We start from the raw sequence: 14,122 nt of genomic DNA, 5'->3' as shown, positions 1-14,122 counted from the left end.
CGAAACGCCAACATTTTGTCTTATTGATCTAAAATTCATAAAGTAAATCTCACCTGGTGTTATAAAAATAAAAACAATCAGTTTGTTGTAAGCGCTTTATACACCGGGTCTCAAAGTGCTTCCAACATAATTACCACTGATCACTGGGCCTTTTCATTCCTTAAATCATCTCAGCTCTCTGGGGAGTGTACTTGCTTGTGCTGCCAAATATGTGTTATCCCACCATCTCCAAAATTATTTTCAGTGTATAAGATAAGTGTCAACCAATTTTCGGGTTGGAGTTATCTTTGACATGTCAAAGAGAGTTCATCTTTAAAGGGAAGGTATACAATTATAATCATTCCTAAAATAAATGGCATTAAAGACTGACTCGAATAGAAAGTCAGCAAACTTAGTAATATCAAGCCTTTTGAGTATCAGTTCACTTTGAAGTAATGCGGTTATAGAAAAAATATCAGTTTTTATCCAAAAAGATGAATATCTGAGAAACGTTTTTCAGATGCGTATTTCAATTACGGGTTACTCTTCCTGTGGACATTACTGCTCCAGATTTTCTGCAATATTTCAACCATTATACACTTTTGGAACAGAAAAACAAAACAAAAGTTCACAGATTTACAAATAACTTACAGGGTTTACAGAAGGTAATGGTGAAAGACTTCTCTTGAAACATTATTCCATGAAATGCTGTACTTTATGAGAAAACATTAAAACAATTACCAATTTTTGATATCGAGAATTAAGATTTATTTTAAACACATGTCATGACATGGCGAAACGTGCGGAAAGAAGGGTGGGTTTTCCCGTTATTTTCTCCCGACTCCGATGACCGCTGCGCCTAAATTTTCACAGGTTTGTTATTTTATATGTAAGTTGTGATACATGAAGTGTGGGCCTTTGGACAATACTGTTTACCGAAAGTGTCCAATGGCTTTAAAAATTGAACTTTCAAAGGTTAGTGTTTTGTACATATTAACTTTTATAAAGGATTCAAACAATTGGACGGTTTGAAAAACCAGGGTTTAAGAAGTGTCGATCAATTCTTGGTTTGGAATCTCCTTAATTGACATGTCGAAGATGTAAAGTTCATCTTTAACTTTTCATGAAACTGGGAGACATTGTAAGATCATCCTCTAACCAAACCCTACCTTAATCTGCCATGGCAAGTGTGAGAGGGGAACTCTAAGGGAACTCATCTGAAGGAGGAAAGTGGGACTAGGTATCAACTTCACCAAGTATTCAAACACATATCTGCGCCTTGAACACCCAGCAGGGTGGATATGTGCGCATTACAAGTCTTATTATTATTATTATTACATATTGTAAAGATGCATTACATTTTGCTAAAGAGTTGAAGAGGGTGTCCAATGTCAAATTCAATTTTGTGATCCAGGCTTTTACCAATGTATAGAATCCTTTGTAGGTGTACAAATTCAAAATCCCTAACCTTGGGTTAAAGTGGTGTGAAATACCACATTGTTTGACACCCTTTTAAAGACAGTGGACACTATTGGTAATTACTTAAAATAATTATTAGCATAAAACCTCACTTGGTAATGGGGGAGAGGTTGATAGTTTAAAATATTGTGAGAAACAGCTCCCTCTGAAGTGTCGTAGTTTTCGAGAAAGAAGTAATTTTCCACGTTGATTTTGAGACCTCAGATTTATAATTTGAGGTCTCGAAATCAAGCATCTGAAAGCACACAACTTCGTGTGACAAGGGTGTTTCTTCTTTCATTGTTATCTCGCAACTTCGAACAACCAATTGAGCTCAAATTTTCACATGTATGTTATTTTATGCATATGTTGAGTTACACCAAGTGGGAAGACTGGTCTTTGTCGATTGCAAATAGTGTCCACTGCCTTTAAGTGAAAAGTTTGTCAAAATTTAAAAACGTTGGATGACGTCAAATTTCAAATAATAGTCTGAACTGATTTGTACTGAGAAATTTTAGTTCATTCCTGACTGTTGATGCTTTTGATTCAAAATGGCATCAAATTTGTCCTTTTGAATAGCACAAAAAATCGCTCTGAAAGAGCATCAAATAAATTGTAGCTTACAACATTTAACCCAAGGTTAAAAACTTGTAATTGTTCCTCTACTTTCATGGGGACTCAACTTGGAAATAAGTTCATCAGTACATTGAATTTGACCTTGGAGCCCCTCATGAAAGGCACTGGACACTATTGGTAATTACTCCAAATAATTGCTAGCATTAAACCTTTCTTGGTAACGAGTAATCGGGAGAGGTTGATAGTTTAAAACATTGTGAGAAACAGCTCCCTCTGAAGTGACATAGTTTTCGAGAAAGAAGTAATTTTCTGCGAGTTTGATTTCGAGACCTCGGATTTAGAATTTCAGGTCTCCAAATCAAACATCTGGAAGCACACAACTTCATGTGACAAGGGTGTTTTTTCTTTCATTGTTATCTTGCAACTTCGACGACCATTTGAGCTCAAATTTTCACAGGTTTGTTATTTTATGGATATGTTGAGATACACCAAGGGAGAAGACTGGTCTTTGACAATTACCAATAGTGTCAAGTGTCTTTAAGATGGGTGAAAACTGCCAATCTGTTTCACATTTCCTTTTTTCAAGTGGGTTTATGTTGGCAAACAATTGCGTTATGCACTAGAGTAGAACACACCCCAGGCAGTGGCTTTGTACCAAATTTAAGTTATATAAAAATGTACTATGCATACATTTAAAATACTATTCCATCATACGGTATATGTATTATTAATAATAACATTTGATTTTATGAAGGGTTTTATTTCAAGTTACTCATGTTGAAGTTCTCAGGAGAGTGTTTGTGTTACTGTTGTGTCGCATTGGCGCGCCATGGCCTGAGCGGTTAAGAGAAGCGGATTCAAGCTCTGTCGTTTCTGATCAGCTGAGTGTGGGTTTGAGTCGCAGTCTTGTCACTCGTGTCCTTAAGCCTGTATGCTTCGTTTTTGAAAGGGCAAGGGCACCAAGGCATTTTCTCCTTGGTAAAGGGCACCCTATGAGGAAATTGTAAGTTTATACTGGAGCATTTCAAGGGCACCAAGGCAATGCTCAGGGGGCATGGAGGCAATCGCCTTCGTTGCCTGTATGAAGTATCAGGTCTGATTATTGCTGCGTCCTTCAGATGAGTTGTAAAGCCATAGGTCCCTTTTAAAGTGTAATGCACATCAAAGAACCCAGTTTTACTTATCACTAAAAGAAGGGGGTTGCCCTGTGTTTCCTGATAGTTGCACGCTTAATGCGACAAAGCGCCCACCCTTAGAAGTGCTACATAAATCAGTCTCATAATTAAACAAATTCAAAAAATTAAAATGGTTTGAAATGCCTTGAGTAGGCCTACCTTATTGTAGACATACGAGGGCGCTGTGAGGACTATTATCGTTGTTGTTATTGTTAATTAAGTTGCATGGTTCTGTGGTATTCTTATCAGGCTGTCCGGAATGAGAAGTCTTAGACTTTTTCTCTGAAGTCAGACTTTGTTCATGTCTGCCCACTGAAAAAAGTAGCCATTATTTTGCTCCAAACATAAAGAAATCTTGCTCTTATATGTATATCTACATCTCTAGTGCCGAGCATACTGTTTCCTTGTTCCCTTTGGCAGTCCTAACCACAGACAAATAAGGAGAAACTATAAATAAACAGTAAACTTGCGGGTACAACCATGTGTAAATCTCTTAGGGTGAGTGTTGGCTCTGAAAAGAGCCGGTTTGGTCCTGACGTTTTGAACAGTATACTCTGCTTGTCGAGACCAAACGAGCAGAGTACTGTTCGAAACGTCAAGACCAAACCGACTCTTTTCAGAGCCAACACCGCAAGTTTACTATTTATTTATAGTTTCTCCTTATTTCTCCACACCATGCAAAGCTTCAAACAATAGTCACAGACATAAAAGTTCTTTATGTCTGTGGTCATAACCAATATATAACCGTTTCGGTGGAATTCTGTAATTACCGGGATGAGACATTTCAGATTTGTATCTGAATTCAGACTTACTTTAGGTCTGCCTGGTAATTTTCTTCATATATAAAGAAATCCTGCTCTTTAATCTACTTCTGTAGCGCCGTTCCAGTGAGCAAATATTTGATTATGGCAATTGACGATCTCTTTATCAATCTATTGTTGCATTAAAAGAGCTTATGAAATTGCTTATTTCAGCCCGACTTGCACTTATTTAGTCTGCATCTTTGCTTTAAACTTTTATTTAATGAATTTTCCTGGGCTATAGCGGTTCAACCTTTTGCTTTTGGAAGAGTATTTTGAATTTCATTCAAGCTGTGTAGTTTTTAACAGTGAAATATCCTACATATGGTTACAAACTCATATGGTACTCGGGTGGGATTCGAACCCACGACCCTTGCAATTCTAGAGCAGTGTCTTACCAACTAGACTACCGAGGTTGCCCGGCAGCTGGAGGCAGTTCAAATCCTTTTTTTTTTTTCACAGGACTCGGGAAAGTACTGAGTATACAGTGCTAACACACATCGGTGTACGGGTAAAAACCAAAATTAATATTCTTTATCCCCGATGCAAATTTAACATCTATTATAAACTCATATGGGAAAAAGTCAGAACAATGATGTCATAAGGAACCATTTTGGTAATCATAATGAGTGAAAAAGTGATGGTCCAATACTTTATCTTACCCTCCCTTCAAATTCAAAACCATTTTTCTATAAGACCATTAATTCAGAGTACATTGCAACCACCATTATAATCAGTTAAATTTAAATTTGTTCAAAACCGTCCTTCCTGCCTAACACCGAATCTGCACAAACAGATCAGTTTTCCCTCTTTAATTTTTTTTCTCAATAAAGAATCTGAAACCCAAAACCGATGTTTTTTTGCAGGTTTTAATCTCACACATCCTTGTTCCCAAATTCAAACACATTATTTGGATGGCCTGGATCATCCTTGTCCCCAAGGTGTCCCACAAGTATCATGCTTCCAGACATTCTGTCACCCCCGGTCACTGGAGAATTACATATATCGGACATTTCTATTGAAATTATATGCACTGCATTTGACATGTTTTTGGTATTAAAGAAGGCCACTTATCACGGCACATTTATTTAATAGGTGGTATTTTTACTTACTTGTATGTATCGCATGTGGAGTTGCTTTAAATATTATTTCAGAGAAATCAAACATTCAAATTGTTTACCGAAATCCAAGATATGTGTTGACAATGACATCATCTCTGGAAAATTACAAACATTTTTAGCATTCTCCACTTTTGATATATTAAACGCCATGTTATGCTCAACAATATTTACAGTCATCCAGCTCAAAGCAATCTCTGATAAGAAAACTCATTCACATTTTATTCACGGCAATCCTCTTCTCTACAGTCTTCCTAACAACCAGATTTCCCGACTTCAACGGCTCCAAAATACTGCTGCCCTCATTGTGATACTGTCTAGAAAATCCTGTTCTATCACCCCCATTCTGAAACAACTACACTGGCTCCTCATCTCTCAACGAATCATCTTCAAGCTGATGCTCATTGTCCACAAAGCTCTTAATGGCAAGGCTCCCCACTATATTTCTGAACTGCTTCAAGTTTACACTCCATCAAGGAATCTTCGATCAAGTTCTATGCTTCTCCTCATTGAACCCAAGTCTCGACACTCATGGGGTGACAGGTCTTTTTCTTCAGCCGCGCCATGCATCTGGAACTCTCTACCACTTAATCTTCGATCTTGTCTTTGTACCGCTAAATTAAAGTCTCTTCTCAAAACTTATCTTATGTCACAGGTTTTCAATGACTAATTTTGTTGTGTCTGTTTTTCTTTGTGTTGTGTTTTGTTTTTGTTTTTGTTTTTGGTTTTACTGCGCCTTGAACACCCAGCAGGGTGGATATGTGCGCATTACAAGTCTTATTATTATTATTATTATTATTTTATTATTCATTTTTGTAATTATTTTCTTGGGAATATAATGAGTTACAGCTAGAAGACAGTCTCTTGTCATGCCTAAGTGTTCCTTGTGCATGCATTGCAGTTGGTTGCCTCTATATTTCTTGCTAATTTTCTTACTAACCTGTGAAATACGTTCACAGGCTTCAGCAAATTTGTCTGCTATAGTTGACTTAAATTTGCTTACCGTTAAGCGACGCTATGAAAGTGGCCCCTGGGCCCAATTTCATAGCGCTGCTGAACGGTCAGCAAATTTGCGTGCTTACTGTAGCAGAAAAATGTGCTTAAGCCTTAGCGTATTTCACAGGTTAGCAGTAAAATTAGGCGGCCATATTGCGTGTTTACCGTGGATTTGCATCGTGACGTCATTTATTTTCATGCGGTAAGCACCGGAAGGTTAGCATGCCTTTTCGTGCGCTTACGGTTAGCAGCGCTATGAAATAGAAATCGCACAGTAAGCACAAAATCGGCCGCTAAGCAGCGCTATGAAATTGGCCCCTGGTGTTTTCAGAGTGTGGGTTCGGTTCCCAGTAATGGCAGTACTGCTGCCCTTGAGCAAAATAATTAACCGTTAATTGCTTGGTCCCTTGGACAGGACATTCAGCCACAGATCCTATTTGTAGTATAATTAATTTTTTTCTAACCAAACAATAATTATCATAAAGGGGGTTTCTGTCATAATGGATGGCAGGTTGCAGTGTACGACATATTACTTACATGTAAATGGTAAACCACAAGGTGCTCCATAAATGGGTCTCATAATTTCAAAGATGAGTATTTCTCAGGAGCCTTATAAGCACTTCGAGATGCCAGTAGATAAAGTACAATAGGTATAATAATATTAATATTGTATGATAAAAATAATATTAATATTATACCCTTAGAGCCTTGTCACACGAGGCAACTTTTGCAGGCAACTTGGAGGCAACCAACTGCAGTGCATACTACATGACCACTTTGGTAGCACACGGGTCAATTTTCAAACATTATCTTACGATCCACAAGAGAAATAGGTGAACATTCAAATGTGAATGCCTTTTCTTCTTGGAGATTGCCTGGAACTGGTTGCCCGTAAATTGCCTCATGTGACATGGCCCTTAGATTTGAATGGTTACAAATGGTTGGTCAGCTTCCTGGAAATGTCATAAATATCATGCAGTGGGAAGATTAATTCAGATTTCCAATTTTCTTTAAAACAATTTTATGACACTTAATGGTGGAATTTTCCACGTAACCCTACCTCAGGCCATAGAAGTACACACATTGCTAGGGCACTGGGAGTGTAAGCACATAATAAGTGAAGCAGCCTAATGAAACCGGGTCTAGGATTTTTGTCAACTTACAAGCTCACTTGTTTGGCAGTATAAGTCTCCCACTCTAGAATGTGGAAGGATGTGGGTCCAATTCCTAACAGGGCCCAATATCATGGCTCTGCTTACTGCGGATTTCTGCGAATTCGGCCCCCTATAGTTCTCTGAGCTGTCAGTGCATAAATCCACGGTAAGCAGAGACATGTAATTGAATCCTGATCCAGAGTAAATAGCAACCCAGGCAATTTATTAAGTCCTCCGCTAAGAACTTGTGGTCAAATCAACAAACGACTTGTATATTTGCAGACAACATGGGGAAGTCTTTTTAAAATTTGAACAATATCCAACTTTTCAAGAGTATATTAAAAAATGCATTCATCTCAACTTAACTTTTGAAACCTCAGATCTAATGGGCTTTAAATTTACTCTTTAGAAACACAAACTTGAACCTTGAAATAACATTTGACTCGTTGAGTATTCATGTATCGATCTGAATTGCACAAGTCACTTGAAGCCCCAGGGTAAAGAAATGATCACTGGCTTAATCCACCAGAGACAAGGGTTGGGAATCCTTATTCCCATATCACACGGTGAACAGATCTGTGTCAAATGAATAAAATAGCCACGGATGACTGGTTGAGGATGTCTCGTTACATCTATAGCATGGTTAAAAAAGAGTCAACACTTAGTCCGGTGTACGTCGAACCCAAGAAAAGCAGGGTCTAAAATGTCAGCAGGATGTACCATTACTAGGTCTCTGCAATGAGCGATTATACGTCCCTATACTTCTATCACAGGTCCTTAAGTACGTGATTTACATACCTGGATGAAAGATGATTTCCCTAATTCTCAAGATTGTCTCCTGAGTTATGATAATCGGATCACTAGATAAGAAGATGACGCAAAGGAAAAGAGCAAAGGAATTAGTACGTGTTACAAGAGACTTTATTCACTGGATTATTTTTTTTCTTCTTAATTTTTTTTTCTTTTTCTACATAAAACCTGAGGAGTTTGAAATATACTTTATACAATGTCGATGACTAAAATAATTATGACAGTTATTAATTTACATAACAGAATTACACGTCTGTACAGGTTATTTTTAGACTACACAACTGTGCACCATTAACCGTGTTGTATCTACATGTACACTGTAGATGCTGCCATACAAAATAAAAACAAAATCATAATGAGGCTCGAAGGAAGGGTCTGGCACCTTGTCCCACCCGAACACATATTGTACCATTACAAGAGTCTGGATACCAGACTCTTGACTTAAACATGTTAAAAGTGTTTGTAATATGTTACCAATTAAAGTACATTATTTGACGGAAAGTACTATTTGTTATCAACGACATAGTACAAGACTGCATGCAGATATTTTTGTTTTTTACATGAAAAGGTTTGCAATAAATATTCCTAAAAATATAGTACACATTTTTCACAGAAAAATGCCAATTTGTACAAATATTTAACATGAATTACAAGTTACAACATTATTGGTGGTAATTTTGTTGATGAATGCTTGCTTGAAACACAAATTATCCAGAGAAGTGTTGTTGTTGCTTTGTTTACTCCTCTTACAAAAATAACAGGGAATGTTAACAAATTTAGAGAAAACAACCTTTGATCTGTTTATGTTGGATCTTTTTACTCCATGTTTGTTCAGGTTGTCACTACATTATTTCTTGTATAAAAATTCTGTTTCCATTTTCAAACTTCATCGTTGTACCTTAACTTTAAAGGTGCTTTTTCTAGTCACATTGGCCATAGTCGGACCAAGTATTTGAAACACATACATGTAACAGCTAGTAACATAAAAATATATTTATTACGTGTCTATTATTAAAATTGTTTAAATTTCATGATTTGACCGGGAACCTTTTAAAGCCCTATATAATTATTTGTTTCACTTGATTGCTTGCTTAGACTCGTAACAGTCCCCTCATTGTTATTCTTAAGGTTGAACATCAAACACAAATTAACACACTGATTTGTTCATCAGCAACTATCAATATTTAAAGGTAGCTAGTGTCATAGATTGCAAGCCTGTATGCTTTGTTTTTGGAAGGGCAAGGGCACCAAGGCATTTTTTCCTTGGTAAAGGGCACCCTTTGAGGAAATTGTAAATTTCTACTGTAGAGCATTTCAATGGCACCAAGGCAATGACCAGGGGGCATGGATGCAGTAACACCAGTATAAACTTAATGTAAGTTTGGCTGGTAACCGGTTTCTTTTTTGCAATACTTTTCTGTGCTTAGTAAGTTTTTGTGCTTACTGGCTTTATGAAATTGGGCAAAGGTCTCAACTGTACCCATTGGTACATATCTAAACATTCCACTTCCCTCTCTTCCACACCTCTAACAAACTGCCCAAAACCTACTTTTTACAAAACCTACACTGTTTAAGATAGGGTTAAGATCCCGTCAATTCTTTCATGCAACTGCCACTTAACCTGTCACTGTGAATAATATTTACTCATCTTTAGAGGTATACCATTAATTGCAAAAAGTTGTTATTATTATTATTATTATTATTATTATTTATGTACATTTTTACAAAACGAACTACAGTAATACCCGTTTTTTTAGAAACGCCACAATGTCGAGAGTGAACACGATTGTAAAAATTCTAAATGATTCCAACATGGATAATTGTTTGTCTAGAACCTTATAACAAATGCTGACAGTGGTGTTAACGCTAGTCAAGGAACCCAACTATCGCATCAGTTAGCCACTGATCTCTACTATACTGTCAGAGATCAGTGCAAATGTAGCCTCCTTTTCATGTTCCGTTTCACAAGATGGCACACTCCTGTTTTATCCAATACAGGTTTTAAAATTTTAGAATACCCACTTTGTCAATTAATTTCCCTTTCAAATGAGGTGTTTTTTACACTTGCAATGCTTGCAGTGCATCAATCATTAAAGCGTGTATTATGCAAAGACCATCACTGAAAGATTACATTCTTTGCCCAGGAGATACTAAGACGGTGTTCTTATTCACAGCCACACTGGCTGGTCTTACAATGGCGAGAACATCGACACCTTACACACCCGTATCCTCAGACACGAAGATGTAATAATCAAGAAACAAATATACATATTCCACTATCTGTCAGTAAAGAGGGGGACGATGAGGAGAGATTTTAATCTCACACATATTAAATTTGATAACAAATAATTGCTGAGGACTCTTTCATGAAGATGTTTTGTTCATTATGAAATCTTGTCAAACAGACATGCCCCCGCAAGGATTAGATCTGTTCAGATAATTTAAATGCAGAACTCCCAAATGCCGAGCATTAATAAGTGCCAAATAAGGCATTTTAAAGCATTTAGCCAATTTCCGCCCATCAGTAGTCATCACAAGTCTCCCACAGCCACAGCTCCGAGCTAAATCGTTCACCTCGATCGAAGACATAATACAGGATCAAGTCTTCGCCTCCTAGCAACACGAACATTAATATAGCCATCCTTAAAGACTGGCAATAGAAGCCGGGTTAGTAAAACATTTCCATAGGAAATATAACAGCTTTTTATCTTTATAAACATAAATTGGTGGTAGGCATAAAAAACAAGAACTTAATTTAAATTAATACAACCTGAAAAAAAAGAACAAGAAGGGAAGTTAGTATTTCAACTCCTTTGGAATTATGAGCCTCTTAAGACACTGTTAAAGGGAAGGTTTACATTTGATAATCACTCTTAAAATTAATGGCAACACAAATTGTTGGTTAGAATCCTACATGTACATCAGCTTTCAAGAGTTAGTATTTTGAGAAAAATTTCACTTCAAAGTATGTCAAAAGATATATCAGTTTTTATCCCCCAAAATTAGAATCTAAAAAGAGCTACTGGCAGTAACGTTTCTTTTTACCGACTTGTCCACAAGTCTACCTATAACTTTGTGATCCATGGAAACTACAATTAGGAAACATGATAGTGACGACACCAAGATAAGAAAATTAAACCTGAAACCTCAAGAATACAAGCCTGAACTGGTCACTCAATTTTACAACCTGCTTTCCACGATGTTTGCACTTTGAGTGGTGAAGCACATCCATAGTGAAAGACACTGTACACGTTTGGTAATTGTCAAAGACCAGTCTTCTCACATGGTGTATCCCATCATAAGCCTAAAATAACAAGCCTGTGAAAATTTGGGCTCAATCGGTCATCGAAGTTGCGAGAATGATGAAAGAAAAAACACCCTTGCTGGACGAATTTGTGTGCTTTCAGATAGGAATAAAAGACTTCTAGCTAGAAGTCTTTGAATATTTTAGTGAGAAAATACCACATTCACAAAAACTACATTACTTCAGAGGGACTCGTTTCCCACAATGTTTTATACAATTAACATCTCTCCAATGCTCGTTACCAAGTCAGTTTTCAAGTGAATATTTGTTTTGAGTAATTACCAAACGTGTACCTTCCCTTTAAATCTGAGAAACCATTCCTGCATGAATCATTTATCAGACTCAAATGGCTTTGGGTGCAAATTTGTCCAAACCATATTATGTCGAAAGGGAATCCTTTCTCAAAATATTTCATTCAATCAACCCCTGCAGTACTTCTCACAAAATAAGTTTTTTTGGGTCATTCACTTTTTGAGTACTTTTCAATCGATGACCCTACATGTATGTACAATTCAAAGAGCACTTTCAAATTGGCGCAATGCCCAATTAAGAAGCCAAAAAGTACAATTGAACATGATTGGGCTCCGACATGATAACAAGGGGGTCATCGTAACTGCAATAATTCACCTGTAAGCAGTGTTGTGAAATTTGCACCCTGGTCAATTTAAGAAAAAAAGATAAACCCGAGATGACACTTAAAATGTACATTTACCAATTACTGTTACAAGCTAGGAAAAAAAATACATGTTTACAAACACATCCATCTTTAACAACATACATGAATAATTATGTACATGAATACTGTGAGTTATTACGTGTTCCTCTTCAAAATAAGGTCACAAAATATCAAGAAATGTTTATCTTTTTGAATGAACTATTCCCCTATATATAGGTCAACTTTGAACGATAATCTTTTAGAACTTTGTGTGAAAACAAATGCTGATAACCTGGGTATGTCAATGTTCTGTTTTCCCCAAACAGTAAATTGTATTGCACCAAGCCTCCACACTTGACACTTCATATACAACCCATTGTGCAGATTTCTTATAAATAAGTATCTTCTCAAAATTTGATCTCTAGGCACCGATCTATTTTTTAAACGATCCGATCAAACAAAAAACAAATCCTACATTTTTCTGTGATAAAAAAATGAACGAGGACTGAAGATTTAGTTTCTTTGACCTACAATTGTGGTATTCGAGTTTGCAAACAAGGTTTTAACCTTTTCTTGTGAGTTCCCATATCATCGTACAAAACAAACACTATCTATAAGCCCCATGGCCTGTTGTTGCAGCAAACTCTGACACTGTGTAAAAGTAAATACCTGTGAGCTGGCTTCGTGAGTGTTTTACAAAGCCTTTGACAAAAATGTAGACCTAAATACTTTAAAGAGTCACTGAAAAATAGTGTAACACTTTAACCAGTTAGTAGTGCAGTCAGGCTGACTGCCTGAACACGTGGCTTGAGCTCAGTTCAAATTTCTTACGAATTTGAATGCTTGTTTTTCGCTGCGAATGTTTCGCAGGAGTTGTGCCCGAAATATTTGTTGCAAATTTGTGACGCTGAAATTTGTATCGAATGCTGACTTGCACTCCAATACAAAGACATTGACAAAATAGTGTGTTTGCCAAAATATAGGGCTGGATAACTCAATTAGTGGAGCACCAGTCCGTTAATCTGGAGGTTGTTGGTTCAAATCCAGCTGATAGTAAATTGTTCTTTGTTTAACCCTTAACTATTTAAATTGCTCGAAAACAATGTTTAGGGAACAGTGAAAAGGAGTAAGCACGGCATTTGGCTAGTATCTGTTAATATTATTGCTAAGCACAATTTTTCTTTGCCAAGTAAAGAATTTTTCAGAAATTAAAACAATAATTCATGATTCCAAAGTTCATTATTTTTCCCAATCAAAATCTTGTCCACAAAACGGAAAGTGTCTTAGAAAATCCACAGTCTCCTATCCACTTCCATTTCCAATTAAATTAAAAACCTTGAACCATAATCACATCAAAAATTACGACAAAAAAAAATCAAAGGTTCGTCACTGAGGCACTTAAACATCTACTTTACAACTTGTGCAGAGTGGACTGGACAATTACCCCTTCCACATGTACAGTCAACTAATGAATTACATTAAACCTGTAGAATTGTATTAAACCTTGACGACAATACAACAAGAGTGACTTAGGCTAACGACTTCTGATCCATCAACCATTTAAATATTTATAAAAATGAGTTTAAATACTGTACAACAAGCTGCACCTAGTATAGTTAACATCAAAGGGTGCAGTGTGCCTGTAACAAGCATGCGGCTACGGCTAGAGCTGTGTACTGTAAGCCAGAGCCGTAGCCAAAACTCTCATTTCAGACACATCCTTACAATCATTCATCTGAAATAGCAGATGAAAAAAAGACTTAAAACAGTCTCAGAATAATCTTTGATGATGACATTTTCAAGTAGATGATGTGTTTCTTAAATATGACAGGGAAAGTTGATTCTTCCCCCTGAAAAAAACATTGATGTCTCATAGGCCTATAGCTTTAGTAAGATTTAGTTGGTCTGCAATTGTCATGTTAAGAATTACTTTAAAGGGAAGGTATACGTTTGGTAATTACTCAAAACAAATATTAACTAAAAAACTGACTTGGTAACTAGCATTGGAGAGCTGTTGATAGTATAAAACATTGTGGGAAACGACTCCCTCTGAAGTAATGTAGTGTTTGAGAAAGAGGTAATTTCTCACTAAAATAA

This window comes from Asterias rubens, chromosome 7 (assembly GCF_902459465.1).
Source record: "Asterias rubens chromosome 7, eAstRub1.3, whole genome shotgun sequence".
Taxonomy (NCBI): Eukaryota; Metazoa; Echinodermata; class Asteroidea; order Forcipulatida; family Asteriidae; genus Asterias; species Asterias rubens.
This window is presented reverse-complemented; position numbering follows the sequence as displayed.